At 41.2% G+C, this 27,365-nt stretch overlaps 1 protein-coding gene and 1 pseudogene across 5 annotated transcripts in view; one reads left to right on the forward strand and one right to left on the reverse strand.

Moving 5' to 3' along the window:
* The window catches only part of SMOC1 (SPARC related modular calcium binding 1), a 156,499-nt gene that overhangs the window by 56,786 nt on the left and 72,348 nt on the right, over positions 1-27,365 (reverse strand). The gene's annotated exons all lie outside the window — the stretch shown is intronic.
* On the forward strand, positions 3,000-10,150 carry LOC307181839 (coiled-coil domain-containing protein 115-like; annotated as a pseudogene). The gene is made up of 2 exons: positions 3,000-3,024; positions 9,498-10,150. The product of its transcript is annotated as a coiled-coil domain-containing protein 115-like (transcript).

A 27,365-nucleotide genomic window follows, 5' to 3' on the forward strand; every position in this document is an offset into this window, starting at 1 on the left:
AATTGTGCAGGCATTAAATTGTGCGGAAAAGGTGCCTCTTGGGATCAAGGACACATTAGAATTGAGGATAGACAATAACAGCATACAAACCAAGTGGTGAGGGATACAAGGGGTACAGGGGTAAAGGAGAGATTTGACAGCCTGGGTAAAATCCAGAAGTCATCAGCAAGACAGAAAAGCTACAGAAAAGGCTTCTGCTCTCGTGTGGGTACCAAACATCGCAGCTTCCCCCAAAACTAGTTGCTTCATTGAGACCTACCCATAGAAATCAGGATAAGAACAAGATGTAGGGCATCTTGTTCCTACCAGTAAAAACTGAGTGTTTTTATTTACCTCTACTGTCCATGCAGGGAAACTGTAGTCAATGCCTTTACCCCAGGACCATGTTTCACTCCTGCTTCCTCTCGCGGAGACAATCCCTAACCCCGTGGCCATGGTTCCTACCCCAGATTCTCACCCAAGGTCAATGTCCTAAGGCAGGTTAGTGCTACCTTCTGAGGAAGCCTAAGGGTGGAGTGGAAAGAAACCCAGACAGACCTGGGTTTGAATCCTGATCCAGCCAGTTACGAGCTGCCATGTTACTTAGCTCTCTGAGCCCCATCTATAAAATGGGGATAACAGCGCCAAGGCTGAAGGGCTCTGACAATGAAAACAGTGTGAGTCCAGTGCCTGGCACGGGCCGGTGGCCGGATGCAGGATGGCTGCGGCAATGATTGCTCTCGGCTGTGTCAGAAACACCCGGCAAGCCGGCCTCCTAGCGGGCCAGAGCTCCCCTGGGAACCCCCAGAGGTTCAGGTGGGAAGTACTGCTGGAAACTTGGAGTTCGCCCCTTCAGATTCTGTCCAGCCCACAGGGGATGGCTCTGAGGGAGGACTCCTTGCCAGTGGCAGCATTTTAATGGGGCCTGGCTTGCTGCTTCTTCCTCCTTGGCCAATAATCACCTCTGGGGAAGCCTGTCTCTGGGGCCAGGTGGCCACGCCGACTCACCCCCGGGCCCCTTGGCTCCCACGGCCAAGGCCAGCCTCCCTTTCCGTGAGGATGGTACCCCACCCAAGTCCAGCTCCGAGGCTGCACGGAGCGCCCCTCCTCCTGGGCCTGCAGAGTCCCAGCCGAGGCTGCTGGGGACAGAAGCACATGCCTGCAGAAGAGACTGAGACCAAAGCTTTGTTTTGGCGGATTTAATCTGACCTCGCAGCTCAGAAGGTCCCAAGGGCCACATGCTCACTGAGAGCGCCCACTGCATCCGTATGGGCTCGGGGCCACTGCCTCCCAGCCCCCAGCCAGGCCCACAGGCCCAAACACGGGCCCTTTCTCCCCAGGGCCCTCGGCATTTTCCTCAGGCCAGGCTGCAAGGAACAGACTCCAGATGACAAAATCCTCAGGCTGAAAGCTGCTTCCAAGTCCTTCAGCATTTTATAACCGGAATTGAATGAGGAATTGTTGCCATGTTCCTCTGAGGCTTGGAATCCACCGTTATGGGCACACCTGCCCCAGGTGTGCTGCAGGAGAAGGAACAACAGTGAACAAAAGAAGACCCAGAGGAGGTAGGCAGGGTCTCTGCCTGCAGGAAGTGCTGGGAGTGCCCAGCAAGGTCACTTCCCTTTGCTGAAGGAGCGCTGAGTGAATGGACCCATGGTTCTCAATTGAGAGGTTGTTTGTAAGTTGTCTTGGGGAGTTTCCAAGATGTCTTCTTGAAGAAAAGGAAGTTACAAGGAGACGGAAAGCAATGGTCACGGAGTCAGACTGCAGCCCACCTTCCTTAACTGACCAGCTCTGCCAATTCATTTTAACAGAACCACTGAACTTTCCAGCCCTCTGCAGCTTTGGAAAGGTTCGCAGTCAAACCGAGCTTCAGCCTGTCCATGACTATTTAAAAAGGGGGAGATAATAATACCTCCCTCACTCAGTTGCTGGGAGGATTAAACTACATAATGTAAATAAAGCACTCAGTTCACATGGTAAGTGCCCAGTTAAACTTAGCTATTTATTTTTATTATAATTATGTTATTTTTTAGCCAACTCTCTGTACACTCAAAAAAAGCACAGATTCTCTGGTAGAAACTAAAGAACATTCTATTCTGACCAGCCCCAAGGGAAGGGGTGATCTGAAATCAGCAAAAAGTGTGAACAAGTTTGAGTAAAGGAAGGGGAAGCTTGTTTTCATATAGAAATAGTTCTGTTACTGTCAGATGAGAGAAGTCAGGTTTCTTGCAGAAAAGCAATCAGGATGTAAATTCTATGGAATCGATGGTTTATATATACGTGATCAAGAGGTAAATTCTACCTAGTTTCACCTTCTCCCTTGCAAATGTATTTATTCTTTTAAATTAGTAAGTAATCCCCTTTGCTCTATCTCTGTCCTGCAGCCCACACACCAGCCTCAAATTAATCAACTCTCAGACTTAATCTATGGGCCAAGAGGAGCTGACAAGGCAACTGACTATTTCTAGTGTCTAGCATCTAGTGCAGTGTTCAAATCTCAGGGTGTTCTAGCCACAAAGGTACAGATACAAACCATGGCATTTGTGCCTACCCCACTCTGGAATATTCTGGGAAGGCTAAAAGGTAAATCGATGGGTCTTCCTTAAGAGACAAAAAGTGTTTTTACATCAACCTAAGTGAGGTTACTCTCTGGTTGTACTGTAGCTACGCTGTGCATATATATCTGGTACTCCTAAAGGTGCTTTAAAAACAGTGTGTTCTTAGGTAGGTAAATTTCATCTCTGACTCATATACTTAAATATTTTGGGCAAGAAGCCCTTTGCAAAAACAGCCCAGCGGTGTACTTCAGGTCAACCTTTCTGTCCAAATTAAGGCAAATCTGAAATTATTTTAAGCCTGTTACATTAGGTCAACTTGTAGACACCTGGAAGAACGCGGGAGGCTAGTACTCCCAGTGAGTGCAGTTGAGTGACTGATGAGCAGAGGAGAACAGAGCAAACACCAGCTCACAGGGCAAAGCCAATGGGGCTTTGGAGGAAAAAGGGAGACAACGGACCATGTACAGAGACAAGGATCACTCAGGTGCCACGCCCCAAATGGAAAACAACACCTTCTACATTTACAATGACTTTCCAATCACCACCATGACAGACACATTATCTCTTTTGGGTCTCAAGGTCACCCAGTGTGCAAATCTTTCCTAGGAGAGGTACAGGGAGCAGAGGTTACTTGTTCAAATGTTACAGCTAGTTCGTAACAGCACAGGAATTCAGATGCCGATCTCCAAGCTCTCATAACATTTCAGAATTGACAGAGCTGGAAAAAGCCTTAGGGATCACCAGTCTCATCCAAACGCTTTACAAATGAGGAAACTGAGACCCAGAGACAAGAGAGGTAGCATCATGGCCAGAACCTAGTCCTGGCAGACAGAAGTACCCCCCAGGCCTAGAAGGGAGATGAAGAAAGGCCTGGGTCCCAGTGCTGGTGTCTGAGGGAACTGTCTTTGTGCCCTGTAATTCTCTGGCAGATGGAACTCTCTTGGGGGAGAGGGAGAGGAGGTAAGATAAATATTCAAATCAAGAGTCTTTTGCTCCAGTTTGAGTGAGAGGCCATATCTGGAGTAGTTCGGACAATAGCATGCGGGCCTCTGCTGTGCCCCCCGGCCAGCCTGCTTTCTTCTGGCTGTTCTTGGGGGGGCTTCTCAGACAGGGGTCGGATCTTGCATCATAAAGTAGCTTCTTTGTTGTTGGACTTTTGCTGGTTTTCCTACCAGCTTCCCTAGGAGAACGGTCTCCCTTGCGTGTGCCCACTTCCTTCCCTTCTCCTGGAATGTGAAGCTGCTCTTCCTCCACCTTTATGTCTGTCACTTTGATACAGTGATGAATACAGTTGGTGTCCTATTGGGTGTGACTGGGAATTACTGGAGATGAAAGGGTTCTCTACCGAAATAACTTTGGAATATTGGGTCAAATAAAATTAAAAGATTTCTTGACTGCAGAACTTCTCAGAGCCTTAAATCAGTTCATGATTCAGCTCTGAGAGGAAGATATCATTTGCAGCAATCCATAACTCAATTAACTGTGGGACCCTCCCTTAACTTTGTGTGGGTGAAACCGAATCCCCCTAACACTGAGTTTATTATTTTTAACCTCTCTATCTAAAGCGTTATTCCCTTTCTTGTCCCACCCTTGTTCCCCTCAGGATTGAGGAGTATCAAAGAAAAGGGGGAAACCAAGCAGGACCCTGCGGGGCCCTTCCAGGTACCAAAGCCCCATTTCTTATTTGTAGAAAACTACACTAAACTAAAGGCTTTAGTCTCCTAGGCCTTCCCTGAGTTCCAAAGAGCAGACTCAAGCAGTTACTAATTAGGGAAGTGAGAGAGTACAGAAATAAGGGAAAAGCAGTCAGGCAAGAAAAGTAATGATAGCTTAAACAATACTTCAGTGATAGTAAAACAGAGTCCTAGTTCCTCCTCAAGGGATATACATAACAATCTGACACAAGTCTTTGAGTTGTTCTGCAGAGGATGGTGACTACAAGCTGAATAGAAGCATGTGGACCCCAGACTGGTTGGAACCAGAAAGTTGCTGATTAAGATCCTGAAACATCACCCTGTTACCTCACCACCAACCAATGAGAAGAAAGTCCATGAGCTGCAAGCCTCACCCCAAATGTTGCCTTTAAAAACCCTTCCTTGAAAGCTGTCAGGGAGTTCAGGTCTTTTGAGCGTGAGCTGCCCATTCTCTTTGCTTGGCACCCTGCAATAAATGCTCTACTTTCCTTCACCATAACCTGGTATCAGTGGATTGGCTTTGCTGCACATGGGTGAGGGCAAATGGACCCAAGTTTGGTTTGGTAACACAGGGAGCATTCCGTGGTAGTACTAGTGTTTTCTGAAACATGATTTTTTTCAAAAAAAAAAAGAAAGAAAAAGAAAACAAAAAGCAGTATAATGAAGTGCAGGGCCTTGCTATATTTCTCTGCTTTTCCCAGTCATACTTTCTCACTATCCAGGTATCAGGCTTTCATTTAGTTTACTCTTTTTTGAAACAATTTTCCTCTGGAAAATCCCCACCTCCTTTTCTGTAATGCTTTCTCATGCCCTATCTATTAAGAAATCCATCCTGAATTGCCTTAGACCTTCATTGACAACTGGGATCCCCTCCAAGGCACCTCTACCCTGCGGCTACATCACCCCATTCCCACCCCTTTTCTTTGCACTTCTTTTGTAAAATAGAAAAATGTGAACCATATGCAAAGGGACAGGCTTGATTCAGCATTCTTCTAGCAACTACCAAACTTGTAATGAAATGACTACTATCATGTACCGGAACATCTCCTAGTGGGAAAAAGTTAAACTAAAAGCAGAAGGCATGTGGCTATTTCTCTAACTCTCCTTGGCAGTGGGAGTATGAGACCTTTTTTTTTTTTTTCTTTATAATCTTCCAGTTGCTCCAAATCGGTTAGTAGGTTTTTTGGATTAAGCTAATGCACAGTGATAGTTAAGCATCTTGCAGTAGATCCACCCAATAACTTTGTTTCAGGGCAGTATTTTTAGCAGGCACATTTTCCTTTTGTCTGCATACTCTATAGGACCTCTAAGAAATTGTTTTTCCATGGGTGCCATGTACCCTGGCTGGATGACTGAGTCCCTGGGCCATCTGAGGTTGCCACTCATCCCCCTAGAACCTCTCTCTCCATCAGAAGCTGCAGGAGAACATTGTTTATTGCATTCACAGTAAGATTTACCTGGAGGGCTTATGAAAACAGATTCCTGGGCCCCACCCACAGAATTTCTGGATTCATTAGTTCTGGGGTCATCTGGGTGACATGCATTTCTAAGAAGTCCCCAAGGGATGCTGCTGCTGGTTCGGGGACCACACTCCAAGAACCAGTGTTTTAAAAGACACTTCGTCACTCTATCCTTTCTGGCATTTATCATGAACTACTCAAGAAACAAATACTTTTCTAGGTGGGAATTTGGGAGCAAGGGGCCTTGGGACAATACTTCTCTCCAAAGTTTTTCTGTTCCCGTTGTTCTGATGACATGTGGTCTTTTAATTCATGGGTCTAGTGATTCGTGGCATTAAATCTTCTGGGTGATTTCACACATGGAAGAAAGTTTGATTGCAGTGAGACGAGCAGGGGAGACAGGAGGGATGGTGTAATCCTTTTGGTCTGGCTAGCATGAGCTGTTTCTCCCTCTGTTTAGAAGAGGTTATCCCACAAACTTCCCCCTCATCTTTAGTCAGGTCTGGCTGAGAAGCAACAGGATGCAGAAGAAAAAAACATGGCTTTGGAGTCAAAATTAGCTGGGTTTAAATACCATCTCTGTGTAACTTTGGCAAAGTCACTTAACCTCTCTGAGCCTATTTATGAAATAAGGCTAATGGTGTCTACCTTGAAGGTTACTGAGAAGACAAAATGAGACAAGATATATAAAGCATCTAAAATAGTGTCATGTGTAGAGTATGTACTCAGCACAAGCAGATTTCATCCCTTTCCCCTTCCGTTTTACAGAGAGGATGTAGGTTGTAACTTAAAAGCACTGCTATTCTTGCTGGCTGTAGACACTGTCTCCTGCTCTATGCCAAGTCTAGGGAGGACTGTCTGCTGGGGAATGAGGGATTTTCCTTTTAGAGTATTTGCCTCGTCCTCCAGATTTCAATGGAGAAGATGCAAGGAAGGAAGATAATCCCTCAATTTCAAATCCTCCTAAATGTGGGAGTCCTTGTTGACTATGGTTTTTATGAGTCGATGGTGTAATGTGGTTGCCAACGTGATATTAGTCAAGCAGTAGTGTGTTTAGAACAAGAGATAATCCCATTCTTCCCCAAGCTGTTTATGACCGCGTCTGAAATACTGTGTCCAGTTTGGGGAAGGACACTCTATAAGGGGCACCTTAGCAAACTGAATTAAGAGGAAAGAGGCCAGGAGGAAAGAGAGACATAAAACCCTGTGATATGGGAATGAGCTATAGAACTAAAGATCTTTGCCAGGGTGAAAAGAAATATTTGTTGGCTATAAGACAGGATTTCACAAGGACATAATGGTGTCTGTCTTCAGATCTTTCTGTGGGAAGTGTGATTTCTATGGAATCTGTAAGTTCCTTAGCTAGAATGGGGGTCAGCTGTTGGAAATTACAACTTTCAAGTCAATGTAGGGAAGGAATTTCCAACTAAATTGTCCCAAAATGCATTATGTTGTCATTGGTGGTAATAAGTTTCCTGTCTTTGGTGGCAATCAAGCAGAAGATAGAGGACTGCTTGGTGAGAGATTGTCCCTGGATGTGGTGGGTCAGGGAGAGGAAGGAGATGAACCAGATACATCTGAGGTCCCCTGTGACCCAAAAGTTCTGTGATTTTACAACTGTGCCCTAAGTTGAACTTTCGCTGGTTAAGAGTAAGGTGGAAATTTATGAACTGGTACCTAATTGTCAGTGTTAGGACCATTTTTCCAAATACATGATGAAAAACATTTTTTGTATTTTCCAAAAAGTGCGAACACCATCCCCTCCACCACACACATAAAGGTATTTTTTAAAATCTTAGTGTTAGGGCTTCAGAGACACAAAAAACTTTACTTTCTTGACTTCTGCCCTCCGATTTGGTGCCTAAAATGCCCCAGGTTTTGTAAACAGCAAATATGACACCTCTTGTTCATTCACTTCTATTTCCATTTCAGGGGGAAGATATCAAATACGTTTTTACTTTTTAAAAATATCCAATGGGGGTACCCTCAAGATGGCGGAGGAGTAAGATGTGAAGATCACCTTCCTCCTCACAAATACATCAGAAATACATCTACACGTGGAACAACTCCTACAGAACACCTACTGAATGCTGGCAGAAGACCTCAGACTTCCCAAAAGGCAAGAAACTCCCCCACGTACCTGGGTAGGGCAAAAGAAAAAAGAATAAACAGAGACAGAAGAATAGGGACGGGACCTGCACCTCTGGGAGGGAGCTGTGAAGGAGGAAAGGTTTCCACACACTAGGAAGCTCCTTCGCGGGTGGAGACTGCGGGTGGCGGAGGCGGGGAGCCTCGGAGCCGCGGAGGAGAGCACAGCAACAGGGGTGCGGAGGGCAAAGCGGAGAGATTCCCGCACAGAGGATCGGTGCCGGCCAGCACTCACCAGCCCAAGAGGCTTGTCTGCTCACCCGCCGGGACAGGTCGGGGCTGGGAGCTGAGGCTCGGGCTTCGGCCGGATCCCAGGGAGAGGACTGGGGTTGGCTGCGTGAACACAGCCTGAAGGGGGCTAGTGCACCACAGCTAGCTGGAAGGGAGTCCAGGAAAAAGTCTGGAACTGCCTAAGAGGCAAGAGACCCTTGTTTTGTGGTTCACGAGGAGAGGGGATTCAGAGCACCACCTAAAAAGCTCCAAAGACGAGCGCGAGCTGTGGCTATCAGCAAAGACCCCAGAGACGGGCATGAAATGCTAAGGCTGCTGCTGCAGCCACCAAGAAACGGCAGCTTCCTTTTTTTTCAGTATAGTTTTTAGCGCTTGTTATTATTGGTGGATTGGTTTTTTGGTTTAATTGTTTTCTTCTTTCTTTTTTCTTTTTTTTTTGTATTACTTTTTAATTTTTAATAATAATTTTTTTATTTTAATAACTTTATTTTATTTATGTATTTATTTTTTCTTTTTCTCCCTTTTCTTCTGAGCCGTGTGGCTGACAGAGCCTTGGTGCTCCGGCTGGGTGTCAGGCCTGAGCCTCTGAGGTGGGAGAGCCAAGATCAGGACATTGGTCCACCAGAGACCTCCCAGCTGCATGTAATATCAAATGGCAAAAGCTTTCCCAGAGATCTCCATCTCAACACTAAGACCCAGCTTGACTCAACAACCAGCAGGCTATAGTGCTGGACACCCTATGCCAAACAACTAGCAAGACAGGAACACAACCCCCACGCATTAGCAGAGAGGCTGCCTAAAATCATAGTAAGTTCACAGACACCCCAAAACACACCACTGGACTCGGTCCTGCCCACCAGAAAGACAAAATCCAGCCTCATCCACCAGAACACAGGCACTAGTCCCCTCCATCAGGAAGCCTGCACAACCCACTGAACCAACCTTACCCACCGGGGGCAGACACCAAAAACAACGGGAACTACGAACCTGCAGCCTGTGAAAAGGAGACCCCAAACATATTAAGTTAAGCAAAATACAAAGACAGAAACACACAGCAGATGAAGGAGCAAGGTAAAACCCATCAGACCAAACAAATGAGGGGGAAATAGGCAGTCTACCTGAAAAAGAATTCAGAGTAATGATAGTCAAGATGATCCAAAATCTTGGAAATAGAATGGAGAAAAAACAAGAAACGTTTAATAAGGACCTAGAAGAACTAAAGAGGAAACAAAAAATGATGAACAACACAATAAATGAAATTAAAAATTCTCTAGAAGGAATTAATAGAAGAATAACTGAGGCAGAAGAACAGATAAGTGACCTGGAAGATAAAATAGTGGAAATAACTACCACAGAGCAGAATAAAGAAAAAAGAATGAAAAGAGGAATGTGTGCAGAGCCCATGGTGGCGCGGTATCTGTGAGCCAAGCTGGACTCGCTTCTACTGCAGCTGATCAGGGACCTGGAGGAACTGGAGGCAAAGCGGGTGGCACTGAATGCCCGGGTGGAGGGCTGGCTCTCACTCTCCAAAGCTCACTGCACCATGGGTGCCAAGTCGGTAGGGCCTCTGCAGTATGCCTCCCACATGGAGCCCCAGGTCCATGTCTGCACCAGCGAGGCCCAGGACGCACTCCAGAGGTTCTGAATGTGAGAGCCAGCACCCAGACTCCAGAGGACGTGGGACCCCACAAGGCAGTTCTGCACAGGCACAAGGGCCTCACGAGGACCCCAGAGCCAGACCGCTCCCCAGCTCCCCAGGACCCTCTGAACTGGTTTAGAATCCTGGCTCCTCACAGTCTATAGCAAGCTCAAGCCAGCTTCTGGGAGGGTCTGCAGCTGGCTGCAGACATGGCCAGCCTTCAGATCCGCATCGACTGGGGTCGAAGCCAGCTCCAGGGGCTGCAGGAGAAACTCAAGCAGTGGAGCCCGGGGCTCCCTGACCTGCCACCACAGAAGCAAGGCAATGAGCACAGCTGTTCTTTGATGTGGCTGCATTATCTCAGGCCTTCCTCCTTCACAGATTGCCCCCCACCCCAGCTGTTCCTCCCTCCTTAATACTTCTCTGGTCTGCATGATTCCAACTTTGTTAGGTGGGGAAGTTTGAAGAGGCAAAGTGAGTAATGTTGAAAGTTTGTAATGTTGAAAGGTTTCACTATTATGAAACCACTTCTAGAGTTGTGTTGTCTCAGGACGTATTCATGTCAGGCAGGCACAAACGTGTTAGGTTAGTTCATATCACTGAACAACTGTAACAACCTGATGCATAAATCAGCTGCGGTTTTTCATTAAAGGATGAAATATTGCACAGCTAGTGGCAGGGAAGGACAAGAGGTAGGTGCTTCAGTTTCACTATATCCTTACAAGTGATTTTGATGGAAGAAAAAACCATACACAGCTAACAGATCAGGACAGAATGATAACTCATCGATAAAACACACACACACACACACCTGAGTAGATGGGCAGCACTTGGCAGGTTTTAAGCCAGAAAGTAAAAAGGATCGGACCTAGATTTTCAAGAGAAATCTTTCAAGAGACCATTCAGGTTTATAAAACCTGCCATTATCTTTCCAAGAGTGAGTCTTTTAATTTGTGGAAGGGCCAAGAACTCTGTGGCAATTCATTTTCCTACTGGCTTCTTGATAATTTTAGCAGTTTCTAGGAGCTAATTGTTACATTTGGTGGATGTTAGTTTTCTGTTCATAATACGAGATGTACATTGTTTTTCCCAGTTTGTCTTTTAACTTTGCTTATGGTGGTTTAAAAATAAAAACCAAACTTTTTATTATAAAATAAAATAAATAAAACACATTATATTAAATAAAACACATTATATTAAATGGCAAAAAACAACAACAAAAAAGAATGAAAAGAATTGAAGACAGTCTCAGAGACCTCTAGGACAGCATTAAACACACCAACATTTGAATTATAGGGGTACCAGAAGAAGAAGAGAAAGAGAAAGGGACTGAGAAAATATTTGAAGAGATTATAGTTGAAAACTTCCCTAATATGGGAAAGGAAATGGTCAATCAAGTCTAGGAAGCGCAGAGAGTCCCATACAGGATAAATCCAAGGAGAAACAAACCAAGACACATATTAATCAAACTATCAAAAATTAAATACAAAGAAAACATATTAAAAGCAGCAAGGGAAAAACAACAAATAACACACAAGGGAATCCCCATAAGGTTAACAGCTAATCTTTCAGCAGAAACTCTACAAGCCAAAAGGCAGTGGCAGGACATATTTAAAGTGATGAAAGGGAAAAACCTACAACCAAGATTACACTACCCAGTAAGAACCTCATTCAGATCCGACAGAGAAATTAAAACCTTTACAGACAAGCAAAAGCTAAGAAAATTCAGCACCACCAAACCAGCTTTACAACAAATGCTAAAGGAACTTCTCTAGGCAGGAAACACAAGAGAAGGAAAATACCTACAATAACAATCCCAAAACAATTAGCAAAATGGTAATAGGAACATACATATCGATAACTACCTTGAATGTAAGTGGATTAAATGCTCCAATCAAAAGACATAGACTGGCTGAATGGATACAAAAATAAGACCCGTATGTATGCTGTCTACAAGAGACCCACCTCACACCTCAGGACACATACAAACTGAAAGTGAGGGGATGGAAAAAGATATTCCATGCAAATGGAAATCAAAATAATGCTGGAGTAGCCATTCTTGTATCAGACAAAATAGATTTTAAAACAAAGACTATTACAAGAGATAAAGAAGAACACTACATAATGATCAAGAGATCAATCCAAGAAGAAGATATAACAATTGTAAATATTAATGCACCCAACATAGGAGCACCTCAATACATAAGGCAAATACTAACAGCCATAAAAGGGGAAATCGACAGTAACACAATCATAGTAGGGGACTTTAACACCACACTTTCACCAATGGACAGATCATCCAAAATGAAAATAAATAAGGAAACACAAGCTTTAAATGATACATTAAACAAGATAGACTTAATTGATATTTATAGGACATTCCATCCAAAAACAACAGAATACACTTTCTTCTCAAGTGCTCATTCTTGGAACGTTCTCCAGGAACATTCTCAAGTGCTCATTCATGGAACATTCTCCAGGATAGATCATATCCTGGGTCACAAATCAAGCCTTGGTAAATTTAAGAAAATTGAAATCGTATCAAGTATCTTTTCTGACCACAATGCTATGAGACTAGATATTGCTATGAGACTAGATATCAATTACAGGAAAAAATCTGTAAAAAAAATACAAACACATGGAGACTAAACAATACCCTACTAAATAACCAAGAGATCACTGAAGAAATCAAAGAGGAAATCAAAAAATACCTAGAAACAAATGACAATCAAAACACAATGATCCAAAACTTATGGGATGCAAAAAGAGCAGTTCTAAGAGGGAAGTTTATAGCAATACAATCATACGTTAAGAAACAAGAAACATCTCAAATAAACAACCTACCCTTACACCTAAAGCAATTAGAGAAAGAAGAACAAAGAAACACCAAAGTTAGCAGAAGGAAAGAAATCATAAAGATCAGATCAGAAATAAATGAAAAACAAGTGAAGGAAACGATAGCAAAGATCACTAAAACTAAAACCTGATTCTTTGAAAAGATACAAAAAAATTGATAAACCATTAGCCAGACTCATCAAGAGAAAAAGGGAGAAGATTCAAATCAATAGAATTAGAAATGAAAAAGGAGAAGTAACAACTGACACTGCAGAAATACAAAGGATCATGAGAGATTACTACAAGCAACAATATGCCAATAAAATGGACAACCGGGAAGGAATGGACAAATCCTTAGAAATGCACAACCTTCCAAGATTGAACCAGGAAGAAATAGAAAATATAAACACACCAATCACAAGCACTGAAATTGAAACTGTGATTAAAAATCCTCCAACAAACAAAAGTCCAGGACCAGATGGCTTCACATGTGAATTCTATCAAACATCTAGAGAAGAGCTAACACCTATCCTTCTCAAACTCTTCCAAAATAGAGCAGAGGGAGGAACACCCCCAAACTCATTCTATGAGGCCACCATCACCCTGATGCCAAAACCAGACAAAGATGTCACAAAGAAAGAAAACTACAGGCCAATATCACTGATGAACATGATGCAAAAATCCTCAACAAAACACTAGCAAACAGAATCCAACAGCACATTAAAAGGATCATACACCATGATCAAGTAAGGTCTATCCCAGGAATGCAGGGATTCTGCAATATATGCAAATCAATCAATGTGATACACCATATTAACAAATTGAATGATAAAAACCATATGATCATCTCAATAGATGCAGAGAAAGCTTTCAACAAAATTCAACACCCATTTATGATAAAAACCTTCCAGAAAGTAGGCATAGAGGGAACTTACCTCAACATAATAAAGGCCATATATGACAAACCCACAGCCAACATCATACTCAATGCTGAAAAACTGAAACCATTTCCACTAAGATCAGGAACAAGACAAGGTTGCCCACTCTCACTACTATTATTCAACATAGTGTTGGAGGTTTTAGCCACAGCAATCAGAGAAGAAAAAGAAATAAAACGAATCCAAATCAGAAAAGAAAAAGTAAAGCTGTCACTGTTTGCAGATGACATGATACTATACACAGAGAATCCTAAAGATGTTACCAGACAACTACTACAGCTAATGAATGAATTTGGTAAAGTAGCAGGATACAAAATTAATGCACAGAAATTTCTTGCATTTCTATACACTAATTATGAAAAATCTAAAAGTGAAATTAAGGAAACACTCCCATTTACAGCTGCAACAAAAAGAATAAAATACCTAGGAATAAACCTACCTAAGAAGACAAAAGACCTGTATGCAGAAAATTATAAGAAACTGATGAAAGAAATTAAAGATGATAAAATAGATGGAGAGATATACCATGTTCTTGGGCTGAAAGAATGAACATTGTGAAAATGACTATACTACCCAAAGCAATCTACAGATTCAATGCAATCCCTATCAAACTACCAATGGCATATTTCACAGAACTAGAATAAAAAATTTCACAATTTGTATGGAAACACAAAAGACCCCAAATAGCCAAAGCAATACTGAGAAAGAAAAACGGAGCTAGAGGATTCATGCTCCCTGACTTCAGATTATACTACAAAGCTAAAGTAATCAAGACAGTATGGTACTTGGCACAAAAACATAAATATATATCAATGGAAGAGGACAGGAAGCCCAGATATAAACCCACACACATATAGTCACTTTATCTTTGATAAAGGAGGCAAGAATATACAATGGAGAAAAGACAGCCTCTTCAATAAGTGGTGCTGGGAAAGTTGGACAGCTACATGTAAAAGAATGAAATTAGAACACTCCCTAACACCATACACAAAAATAAGCTCAAAATGGATTAAAGACCTAAATGTAAGGCCAGACACCATAAAACTCTTAGAGGAAAACATAGGCAGAATACTCTATGATATAAATCACAGCAAGATCCTTTTTGACCAACCTTGTAGAGAAATGGAAATAAAAACAAAAATAAACAAATGGGACCTAATGAAACTTAAAAGCTTTTGCACAGCAAAGGAAACCATAAACAAGACGAAAAGACAGCCTTCGGAATGGGAGAAAATATTGCAAACGAAGCAACTGACAAAGGATAAATCTCCAAAATTTACAAGCAGCTCAGGCAGCTCAATATCAAAAAAACAAACAACCCAATCCAAAAATGGGCAGAAGACCTAAATAGACATTTCTCCAAAGAAGATATACAGATTGCCAACAAACACATGAAAGAAAACTCAACATCATTAATCATTAGAGAAACGCAAACAAACCTACAGTGAGATATCATTTCACACAAGTCAGAATGGTCAACATCAAAAAATCTACAAATAATAAATGCTGGAGAGGGTGTGGAGAAAAGGGAACCCTCTTCCACTGTTGGTGGGATTGTAAATTGATACAGCCACTATGGAGAACAGTATGGAGCTTCCTTAAAAAACTACAAATAGAACTACCATACGACACAGGAATCCCACTACTGGGCATACACCCTGAGAAAACCATAATTCAAAAAGAGTCATGTACCACAATGCTCATTGCAGCTCTATTTACAATAGCCAGGACATGGAAGCAACCTAAGTGTCCATCGACAGATGAATGAATAAAGAACATGCGGCACATATATACAATGGAATATTACCCAGCCATAAAAAGAAACAAAATAGAGTTATTTGTAGTGAGGTGGAAGGATCTAGAGTCTGTCATACAGAGTGAAGTAAGTCAGAAAGAGAAAAACAAATACCGTATGCTAACACGTATATATGGAATCTTAAAAAAAAAAAAAAGGTCATGAAGAACCTAGGAGCAAGATGGGAATAATGACACAGAGCTACTAGAGAATGGACTTGAGGATGTGGGGAATGGGAAGAGTAAGGTGGGAAAAAGTCAGAGAGTGGCATAGATATATATACACTACCAAATATAAAATAGATAGCTAGAGGGAAGCAACCGCATAGCACAGGGAGATCAGCTCTGTGCTTTGTGACCACCTAGAGGTGTGGGATGGGTAGGATTGGAGTGAGGGAGATGCAAGAGGGAAGAGATATGGGGATACATGTATATGTAAAACTGATTTACTTTGTTATAAAGCAGAAACTAACACACCATTATAAAGCAATTATACTCCAATAAAGATGTTAAAAAAAAAAAAAGAGGGCTTCCCTGGTGGCGCAGTGGTTGAGAGTCCGCCTACCGATGCAGGGGACACGGGTTCGTGCCCCAGACCAGGAAGATCCCACATGCCGCAGAGTGGCTGGGCCCATGAGCCATGGCCGCTGAGCTTGCACATCCGGAGCCTGTGCTCCGCAACAGGAGAGGCCACAGCAGTGAGAGGCCCGCGTACCGCAAAAAAAAAAAAAAAAAGGAAAAGAAAAGAAAGTATTAATGGGAACATACATATCAATAACTACCTTAAATGTAAATGGATTAAATGCTCCAGCCAAAAGACATAGACTGGCTGAAGGGATACAAAAACAAGGCCCATATGTATGCTCTCTACAAGAGATCCACTTCAGAGCTAGAGACACATACAGACTGAAAGTGAGGGGATGGAAAAAGATATTCCATGCAAATGGAAATCAAAATAATGCTGGTGTAGCAATTCTCATATCAGACAAAATAGACTTTAAAACAAAGACTATTACAAGAGACAGAGAAGGACACTACATAATTATCAAGGGATCAATCCAAGAAGAAGATATAACAATTGTAAATAATTATGCCCCCAACAAAGGAGCACTGCAATACATAAGGCAAATGCTAACAGCCATAAAAGAGGAAATCGACAGTAATACAATCATAGTAGGGGACTTTAACACCCCATTTTCACCAATGGGTAGATCCTCCAAAATGAAAATAAATAAGGAAACACAAGCTTTAGGTGATACATTGAACAAGATGGACTTAACTGATATTTATAGGACATTCCATCCAAAAACAACAGGATACACTTTCTTTTTAAGTGCTCATGGAACATTCTTCAGGATATACCATATCCTGGGTCACAAATCAAGCCTTGATAAATTTAAGAAAATTGAAATCGTATCAAGTATCTTTTCCGACTACAACTCTATGAGACTAGATATCAATTACAGGAATAAAACTTTAAAAAATACAAACACGTGGAGGCTAAATAATACATTACTAAATAACCAAGAGATCACTGAAGAAATCAAAGAGGAAATCAAAAAATACCTAGAAACAAATGACAATGAAAAGACGATGACCCAAAACCTATGGGATGCAACACAAGTAGGTCTATGAGGTAAGTTTATAGCAATACAATCCTTCCTTATGAAACAAGAAACATCTCAAATAAACAACCTAACCTTACACCTAAAGCAATTAGAGAAAGAAGAACAAAAAAACCCCAAAGGTAGCAGAAGGAAAGAAACCATAAAGATCAGATCAGAAATAAATGGAGGGCTTCCCTGGTGGCGCAGTGGTTGAGAGTCCGCCTGCTGATGTGGGGGAAGTGGGTTCGTGCCCCGGTCCGGGGGGATTCCACGTGCCGCGGAGCGGCTGGGCCAGTGGGCCATGGCTGCTAAGCCTGCGCGTCCGGAGCCTGTGCTTGACAATGGGAGGGGCCGTGGCAGTGAGAGGCCCGTGTACCACAAAAAAAAAAACAGAAATAAATGGAAAAGAAATGCAGGAAATGATAGCAAAGATCAATAAAACTAAAAGTTGGTTCTTTGAGAAGACAAAGAAAATTGATAGACCATTAGCCAGACTCATCAAGAAAAAAAGGGAGAAGACTCAAATCAATAGAATTAGAAATGAAAAAGGAGAAGTAACAACTGACACTGCAGAAATACAAAGGATCATAAGAGATTATACTATAAGCAACTATATGCCAATAAAATGGACAACCTGGAGGAGATGGACAAATTCTTAAAAAAGCACAACCTTCTGAGACTGAACCAGGAAGAAATAGAAGATATAAACAGACCAATCACAAGCACTGAAATTGAAACTATGATTAAAAATCTTCCAACAAACAAAAGCCCAGGACCAGATGGCTTCACAGGTGAATTCTATCAAACATTTAGAGAAGAGCTAACACCTATCCTTGTCAAACTCTTCCAAAATATAGCAGAGGGGTTAACACTCCCAAATTCATTCTATGAGGGCACCATCACCCTGATACCAAAAGCAGACAAAGATGTCAGAAAAAAAGAGAACTACAGGCCATTATCACTGATGAACATCAATGCAAAATCCTCAAGAAAATACTAGCAAACAGAACCCAACAGCACATTAAAAGGATCATACACCATGATCAAGTGGGGTCTATCCCAGGAATGCAGGGATTCTGCAATATATGCAAATCAATCAGTGTGATACACCATATTAACAAATTGAACGATAAAAACCATATGATCATCTCAATAGATGCAGAAAATGTTTTTGACAAAATTCAACACCGATTTATGATAAAATCCCTCCAGAAGTGGGCATAAAGGGAACTTACTTCAACATAATAAAGGCCATATATGACAAACCCACAGCCAACATCATTCTCAATGGTGAAAAACTGAAACCATTTCCACTAAGATCAGGAACAAGACAAGGTCGCCCACTCTCACCACTATTATTCAACACAGTTTTGGAAGTTTTAGCCAAAGCAATTACAGATGAAAAAGAAATAAAATGAATCCAAACCAGAAGAGGTAAACTGTCACTGTTTGCAGATGACATTATACTATACATAAAGAATCCTAAAGATGCCACCAGAAAACTACTAGAGCTAATGAATGAATCTGGTAAAGTAGTAGCAGGATACAAAATTAATGCACAGAAATCTCTTGCATTCCTATACACTAATGATAAAAAATATGAAAGTGGAATTAAGGAAACACTCCCATTTACCACTGCAACAAAGGGAATAAAATACCTAGGAATAACCCTACCTAAGAAGACAAAAGACCTGTATGCAGAAAATTACAAGACACTGGTGAAAGAAATTAAAGATGATACAAACAGATGGAGAGATATACCATGTTCTTGGGTTGAAAGAATGAACATTGTGAAAACGACTATACTACCCAAAGCAAACTATAGATTCAATGCAATCCCTATCAAACTACCAATGGCATTTTTCACAGAACTGGAACAAAAAATTTCACAATTTGTATGGAAACACAAAAGACCCTGAATAGCCAAAGCAATCTTGAGAAAGAAAAACGGAGCTGGAGGAATCATGCTCCCTGACTTCAGATTATATTACAAAGCTACAGTAATCAAGACAGTATGGTACTGGCACAAAAACATAAATATATATCAATGGAAGAGGAAAGGAAGCCCAGATATAAACCCACGCACATATGGTCACCTTACCTTTGATAAAGGGGGCAAGAATATACAATGGAGAAAAGACAGCCTCTTCAATAAGTGGTGCTGGGAAAGTTGGACAACTACATGTAAAAGAATGAAGTTAGAACACTCCCTAACACCATACACAAAAATAAACTCAAAATGGATTAAAGACCTAAATGTAAGGTCAGACACCATAAAACTCTTAGAGGAAAACATAGGAAGAACACTCTATGACATAAATCACAGCAAGATCCTTTTTGACCCACCTCCTACAGAAATGGAAACAAAAATAAACAAATGGGACCTAATGAAACTTAAAAGCTTTTGCACAGCAAAGGAAACCATAAACAAGACGAAAGGACAACCCTCAGAATGGGAGAAAATATTTGCAAACGAAGCAACTGACAAAGGATAAATCTCCAAAATTTACAAGCAGCTCAGGCAGCTCAATATCAAAAAAACAAACAACCCAATCCAAAAATGGGTAGAAGACCTACATAGACATTTCTCCAAAGAAGATATACAGATTGCCAACAAACACATGAAAGAATGCTCAACATCATTAATCATTAGAGAAATGCAAACAAACCTACAGTGAGATATCATTTCACACCAGTCAGAATGGCCATCGTCAAAAAAATCTACAAATAATAAATGCTGGAGAGGGTGTGCAGAAAACGGAACACTCTTGCACTGCTGGTGGGAATGTAAATTGATACAGCCACTATGGAGAACAGTATGGAGGTTCCTTAAAAAACTACAAATAGAAATACCATACGACCCAGCATTCCCACTACTGGGCATATACACTGAGAAAACCATAATTCAAAAAGAGTCATGTACCAAAATGTTCATTGCAGCTCTATTTACAATAGCCAGGACATGGAAGCAACCTAAGTGTCCATCAACAGATGAATGGATAAAGAACATGTGGCACATATATACAATGGAATGTTACTCGGCCATAAAAAGAAATGAAATTGAGTTATTTGTAGTGAGGTGGATAGACCTAGAGTCTGTCATACAGCGTGAAGTAAGTCAGAAGGAGAAAAACAAATACCATATGCTAATACATATATATGGAATCTAAGAAAAAAAATGTCATGAAGAACCTAGGGGTAAGACAGGAATAAAGACACAGACCTACTAGACAATGGACTTGAGGATACAGGGTGGGGGAAGGGTAAGCTGTGACAAAGTGAGAGAGTGGCATATATACACTACCAAACGTAAAATAGATAGCTAGTGGGAAGCAGCCGCATAGCACAGGGAGATCAGCTCGGTGCTTTGTGTCCACCTAGAGGGGTGGGATAGGGTGGGTGGGAGGGAGACGCAAGAGGGAGGAGACATGGGGATACGTGTATATGTATAGCTGATTCACTTTGTTATACAGCAGAAACTAACACGCCATTGTAAAGCAATTATACTCCAATAAAGATGTTTAAAAATATATCCAATTAAAAAGTCCCTCTTGTGTAGGAGCTTTGTTCACATCAGAACTGTGACAATCTGGCCAGTGGTGGGACAAAAGTGGCCTACAGGAGTGGGGGCTCTTTCTTGTTTCCCATATCTGACTTCACTTTTAGTTAAAATTTTCTGCCTTCATACCTCCCTTCCATGTTCCTTTTACTTTTCCCTACTTTGACAGGGAAAAAAAAAATTCTGATCCTGTTCATTTTTGAGAAGAGTTTAGTTGACTGACCTGCAGGGTCACCTCCTAGCGTGTCATATGCATCCATAGCGGAGTGGCAATAGCCCTGAATGTGTGTGTTTTCATGGCTCTGCCTGAAAAGGTTCCCGAATAAGTGTTTGCTGTGGGCCTACTATGTGCCTAACCACCGGATTGAACATTAGTCTCATAACATAAACTCTAAAAAGTGTGGAGGTTGTTCCCAGAGGTCATCAGTTTAACCCCGTTGCCCCACAGCAGCCCTGCTGGATGCCCATTCAGTCCTGCCTGTCCTCTTCCTGGGATGGAAAGTTAAGTTCTGTTTGAGTAAAATAGTCCATCTATGGTTTCCTCCTCTTGAAAATAGTTTCGTAGTTTGAGTCAGAATCTGAGTCATCAAATATTTTACTCAGTGATCCTGGGTTGGCTCTGTGGGACTGTTCAAGAGAAAGCTATTGTCATCCAATGACAAAGTTTGAAACAACTCTCATGCAGCCCTGTGGTCACCTCTTTCCCATTCACCCTTTGGTTCTTCTTATCTTGAAACCAACCTCTGTCTCCTTTGAATATTCCTCATGTGACATAATTTCCTAACCTTCTCACCTTAGTTATCCTCCTGGATATGCTCCAGTTTGGCAATATCATTATGAAAGTTGGCAATCTCCTTTATGGCAATCTCCTTTAAGAGGCAGTACAGAGTAGTGGTTAGGACCAAGAACCCTGGTGCCAGGCTGCTTGGGTTTGAATCCTGACTCTGCCACTTGCAAGCTGCATGACCCCGGGCAAGCTACTCAACTTCTCTGTGGCTCAGATCCCTTAGCTATAAAATAAGAATATAATAGTGTCTACTCATAGGTCATAGTGAGGATTGAATAAGTTAATGTGTGTCAGCCACTTATAAAACACCTTTGCACATAGTAAGTGCTATACAGGTGGTGGTGTTATTACCTGAAAAAGAAAAGAACAGCAGAGAGGGTGATTGAAACATCCTTCACTGAGTCTCCCCTTTTCCATAAGCAGCAGGAAGGCCAGAGAAGCAGGCCTCCATCCTTCCCTCCCTCCCTCCCAAGTACAACCCTCTGCAGAAGAGCAGCTGCAGATACCACCCAGAGCTTGCTCCTTTCATTTCCACAATAGACTGTAGGGACAGACTCACCAGAGGCTATGCAGAGGTCCGGTGCTCAGCTGGGAGCACCCAGACCCTGCAACTTGCTCCAAAGCAAATGATGCCAGCCAATCTGAGAGAAGATGCTCAGTGGCCATAGGCCATTGGAGCAGTGGTTGGGGTAGGCAAGTCACCACAGAACACAATGGATACAGTGTTGGAGCTCCATCCACCCTCATCTTGCCCTCCTCTGCACCTGTGGGTGACCCAGGGGGTGCCAGTTCTCTCACTGAAAAGTTGACAGTGGTGGCTCTCACCATGTGTGAGAGATCAGATGAGTCACTTACGAGACAAGTCCTTCCTGCACGTGGAGGCATCAGGCCCTGTCCCTGCCCTCATTTACAAAATTAAACATTTACTTTCATATGACCCCCAGTGGGTACAAGGATTTGTTCTTGGGTGATGAAAATATTCTGTCATTAGACAGTGGTGATGGTTACACAACTCTGTAAATACACTAAAAACCACTGAATCATACATTTAAAGGGATACATTTTATGGCACGTGAATTCTATCTTAATAGAGTTGCTATTTTAAATAACAAAACCAGGTGGCCAGCCCACAGGCCACCGTTTGCCGACCTCTGGAAGAGTCCAACTAGCTCTCCCATTTTACGGTTGAGCAAAATGAGACCAAAGAGGAAGAAAACTAACACTTGCTGAACAGCAAGTATGTGCTGTGTTATGGGCATTTTCATGTAAATTATCATACGCAACATCTGGTTGTTTGGAACAAAAGCAATTCAATGAAAAACACATGTAAAACAAGTAGTAAGATACCCTGGGCACAGTAGATGTTCAAATTGTCCTTTAACAGAAAAGGACAAAGAAAAGCAACAGCTGACCCAACAGTGGGCCTCTTGGCCATTATGCCATCTGTACATAAAGGATGGACTTAAATATTTAACAGTGTGACTCCTTTGAAAAAAAGAAAAAAAAAAGTTGGCACAGTCCACTAAGACATACAGAACTGGCTGTGTTTGGAGACATCCAAAGGAACTGGTTATGGCTGGAGAAGCTCAGAACATTCCAGCTACGGATGCAGCCAGGCTCTTAGTACTTTACCTAGAGAGCCCTCTGCACTGTCTGAAGAGACATCCACACTACTGCTCTAGGTAAGATAGTTCCACATGACAAAAAGACGTAGCCCTTGGACTCATCAAAGATGGGACAAATCCTTTCCCCTAAGACGATGCTCAGCGCTCCAGCCTACCAACGTTTCATCAGCTGAGGTCAGCAAAGGTTCACTATCGATGAAAAACTTCCCTACCTTCAGTACTTGCTGAGAACCTGGAAGAGGGAGACCCAGATGGTAAACCCAGGTGTTTCCAAGGCAAGCTAGTCACACAACTCAGCCCGCGGGGGTGATTTCAGGACGTGCAATTCTGTACTATGGGGGTGGGGAGAGGAGGTGCTAAAAAGGAACCTCAAGACCTGCTTCACAGCTCAGGCACCAGCACTTAGGAAACAAGCTGCAGTTCCCCAGGTTTTAGAAAATGCAACAGTAAGAGCTATAAAAATGCTGACGAGGGGGACCCACTGTCTTTGCCAAAAAACCACAGAACTTTCTCTTTGCACTTCCAACTTCTGAACAAAGCATCATCAAGAAGAAAATACAGCTCCCCAGATCCCTATGGCAAAAAAAAAAAAAAAAAGACCTCGGGAAATGAAAAAGCATATATACATGTGTGTTGGTGTGGGGAAGAGTGATTAGAATGAGGAAAACTGTGTTTCCATACAAATTGTGAAATTTTTTGTTCTAGTTCTGTGAAAAATGCCATTGGTAGTTTGATAGGGATTGCATTGAATCTGTAGATTGCTTTGGGTAGTAGAGTCATTTTCACAACGTTGATTCTTCCAATCCAAGAATATGGTATATCTCTCCATCTATTTGTATTATCTTTAATTTCTTTCATCAGTGTCTTATAATTTTCTGCATACAGGTCTTTTGTCTCCTTAGGTAGGTTTATTCCTAGATATTTTATTCTTTTTGTTGCAATAGTAAATGGGAGTGTTTTCTTGATTTCACTTTCAGATTTTTCATCATTAGGGTATAGAAATGCCAGAGATTTCTGTGCATTAATTTTGTATCCTGCTACTTTACCAAATTCATTGATTAGCTCTAGTAGTTTTCTAGTAGCATCTTTAGGATTCTCTATGTATGGTATCATGTCATCTGCAAACAGTGACAGCTTTACTTCTTCATTTCCGATTTGGATTCCTTTTATTTCCTTTTCTTCTCTGATTGCTGTGGCTAAAAATTCCAAAACTATGTTTAATAAGATTGGTGAGAGTGGGCAATCTTGTCTTGTTCCTGATCTTAGTGGAAATGGTTTCAGTTTTTCACCATTGAGAACGATGTTGGCTGTGGGCCTGTCATATATGGCTTTTATTATGTTGAGGAAAGTTCCCTCTATGCCTACTTTCTGAAGGGTTTTTATCATAAATGGGTGTTGAATTTTGTTGAAAGCTTTCTCTGCATCTATTGAGATGATCAGACCCCGAATAGCCAAAGCAATCTTGAGAATGAAAAACGGAGCTGGAGGAATCATGCTCCCTGACTTTAGACTATACTACAAAGCTACAGTAATCAAGACAGTATGGTACTGGCACAAAAACAGAAATATAGATCAACGGAACAGGATAGAAAGCCCAGAGATAAACCCACGCACACATGGTCACCTTATCTTTGATAAAGGAGGCAGGAATGTACAGTGGAGAAAGGACAGCCTCTTCAGTAAGTGGTGCTGGGAACACTGGACAGTTACATGTAAAAGTATGAGATTAGATCACTCCCTAACACCATACACAAAAATAAGCTCAAAATGGATTAATGACCTAAATGTAAGGCCAGAAACTATCAAACTCTTAGAGGAAAACATAGGCAGAACACTCTATGACATAAATCACAGCAAGATCCTTTTGGACCCACCTCCTACAGAAATGGAAATAAAAACAAAAATAAACAAATGGGACCTAATGAAACTTCAAAACTTTTGCACAGCAAAGGAAACCATAAACAAGACCAAAAGACAGCCCTCAGAATGGGAGAAAATATTTGCAAATGAAGCAACTGACAAAGGATTAATCTCCAAAATTTATAAGCAGCTCATGCAGCTCAATATCAAAAAAACAACCCAACCCAAAAATGGGCAGAAGACCTAAATAGACATTTCTCCAAAGAAGATATACAGACTGCCAACAAACACATGAAAGAATGCTCAACATCATTAATCATTAGAGAAATGCAAATCAAACCTACAATGAGACATCATCTCACACCAGTCAGAATGGCCATCGTCAAAAAATCTAGAAACAATAAAGGCTGGAGAGGGTGTGGAGAAAAGGGAACACTCTTGCACTGCTGGTGGGAATGTGAATTGGTACAGCCACTATGGAGAACAGTATGGAGCTTCCTTAAAATACTACAAATAGAACTACCATATGACCCAGCAATTCCACTACTGGGCATATACCCTGAGAAAACCATAATTCAAAAAGAGTCATGTACCAAAATGTTCATTGCAGCTCTATTTACAATAGCCCAGAGATGGAAACAACCTAAGTGTCCATCATCGGATGAATGGATAAAGAAGATGTGGCGCATATATACAATGGAATATTACTCAGCCATAAAAAGAAACGAAATTGAGCTATTTGTAATGAGGTGGATAGACCTAGAGTCTGTCATACAGAGTGAAGTAAGTCAGAAAGAGAAAGACAAATACCGTATATTAACACATATATATGGAAAGAAAAAAATAAATGTCATGAAGAACCTAGGGGTAAGACAGGAATAAAGACACAGACCTACTAGAGAATGGACTTGAGGATACAGGGAGGGGGAAGGGTAAGCTGTGACAAAGCAAGAGAGAGGCATGGACATATATACACTACCAAACGTAAGGTAGATAGCTAGTGGGAAGCAGCCGCATAGCACAGGGAAATCAGCTCGGTGCTTTGTGACCGCCTGGAGGAGTGGGATAGGGAGGGTGGGAGGGAGGGAGACGCAAGAGGGAAGAGATATGGAAACATATGTATATGTATAAATGATTCACTTTGTTATAAAGCAGAAACTAACATACCACTGTAAAGCAATTATACTCCAATAAAGATGTTTTAAAAAAAAAAAAAAGAATGAGGAAAAATGGGGAAAGCGTGGGTGCCAAACAGAGCTATATCAAGAAAGGCTGTTTCTGGAACATGGGGCTCAAAGTGGGAAACATAGTACATTTTTTCATGTAGCAGTGACATTATGAATGGTGTTTTATATTGTACAGTATTATTAGAACTACAATCCATCTACACAAAAAAATTAAAATGGACTGGGAATGTATTTGGTAACAACCGCTAATCGACCACATTATTGCTCAACACTAGAAGGCAATTTGGGAGTATGTATCAAATGCCTTAAAAAGTGCATGTCCTTTTGACCCCCTATTCAACTTCCATAAATTTAACCCCCAAATTTCCAGAATTCATGGTACATTCATACAATGGAATATAATGCAGCCATTAAAAAAAATGAGGTCGAGTTATGTGTAATTAACCTGGAAATAAGTCCACAATATAATTAGTATAAGAAAGCATTAGAAAACGATATATGACATTTTATCATTTTTGTCCTAAATAATGATAAGTACACAAAGAAAAAAAAAAAACTAGTGGGTTATAGACTTAATTGTTACTACTTCAAAGAGATGAAATCACTGACTTTACCTTTCTACCTACGTACATCTGTATTGTCGGAATTTTTTTTACAAAGTGTATATAGCTTTTCTATTTAGAAAAAAATGAAAATATTTCTCTTTTGATTATTTGATTAAGTCTCTAATATACATATATACACACACTATGTAAAATAAGCATCCACAACACGTCACTCTACTAGCTGCAAAGTATGGCTATGCCGTAACTTGTTTAAGTGCTTCTCTATTGTGGATACTTAGATTGCTTCCAAATTTTTGCAACTATAAGCAGAACTTAGATGGAAATCCTTGTGGCTAAATATTTGCACGTATCTTTAATTATTTCTTTAGAATATATTCCTAGAAGTGAAATTTCAGGCTCAAGATGTGGGCACAATTAAGGACTTTTGACCCATATTGCAAAATTATCTCATAAGATGTCAGTGCCAATTTACCTTTTCAAGTACAGTGTGGAGGTAGCCTTTTCCCTTCACCCAGGCCTGAATATTACTATCTCTTTTCCAAGTGTGAACAATTTGGTAAGCAAAATGACACATCGTTATTTTTATTTGTATTTCTTTAATTACTAAGGAAAATATCATTCATAGTCACTTATTGTCTATTTGTTATTATTGTGTGACCTGCTTATTGATATCTCTTGCCCAATTTTCTACTAGGATCTTTTTCTTCCTGGTTTGTAAGAGTTTTTTGTCTAATATTAGCCTTTTGTCATTAAGGCTAAAATACGTCATTTGCCTTTTTGCTTTGTTTAAGGCATTTTTTATGTTCAGAAATTTTTAATTTGTATATATTTTCTCAGCAATAAAATCACTCAGAATTCCAAATTACTGACCTGTAAGTGGGCATTTGAAATATAC

Source organism: Stenella coeruleoalba (genome assembly GCF_951394435.1).
Source record: "Stenella coeruleoalba genome assembly, chromosome: 2".
Classification (NCBI taxonomy): domain Eukaryota; kingdom Metazoa; phylum Chordata; class Mammalia; order Artiodactyla; family Delphinidae; genus Stenella; species Stenella coeruleoalba.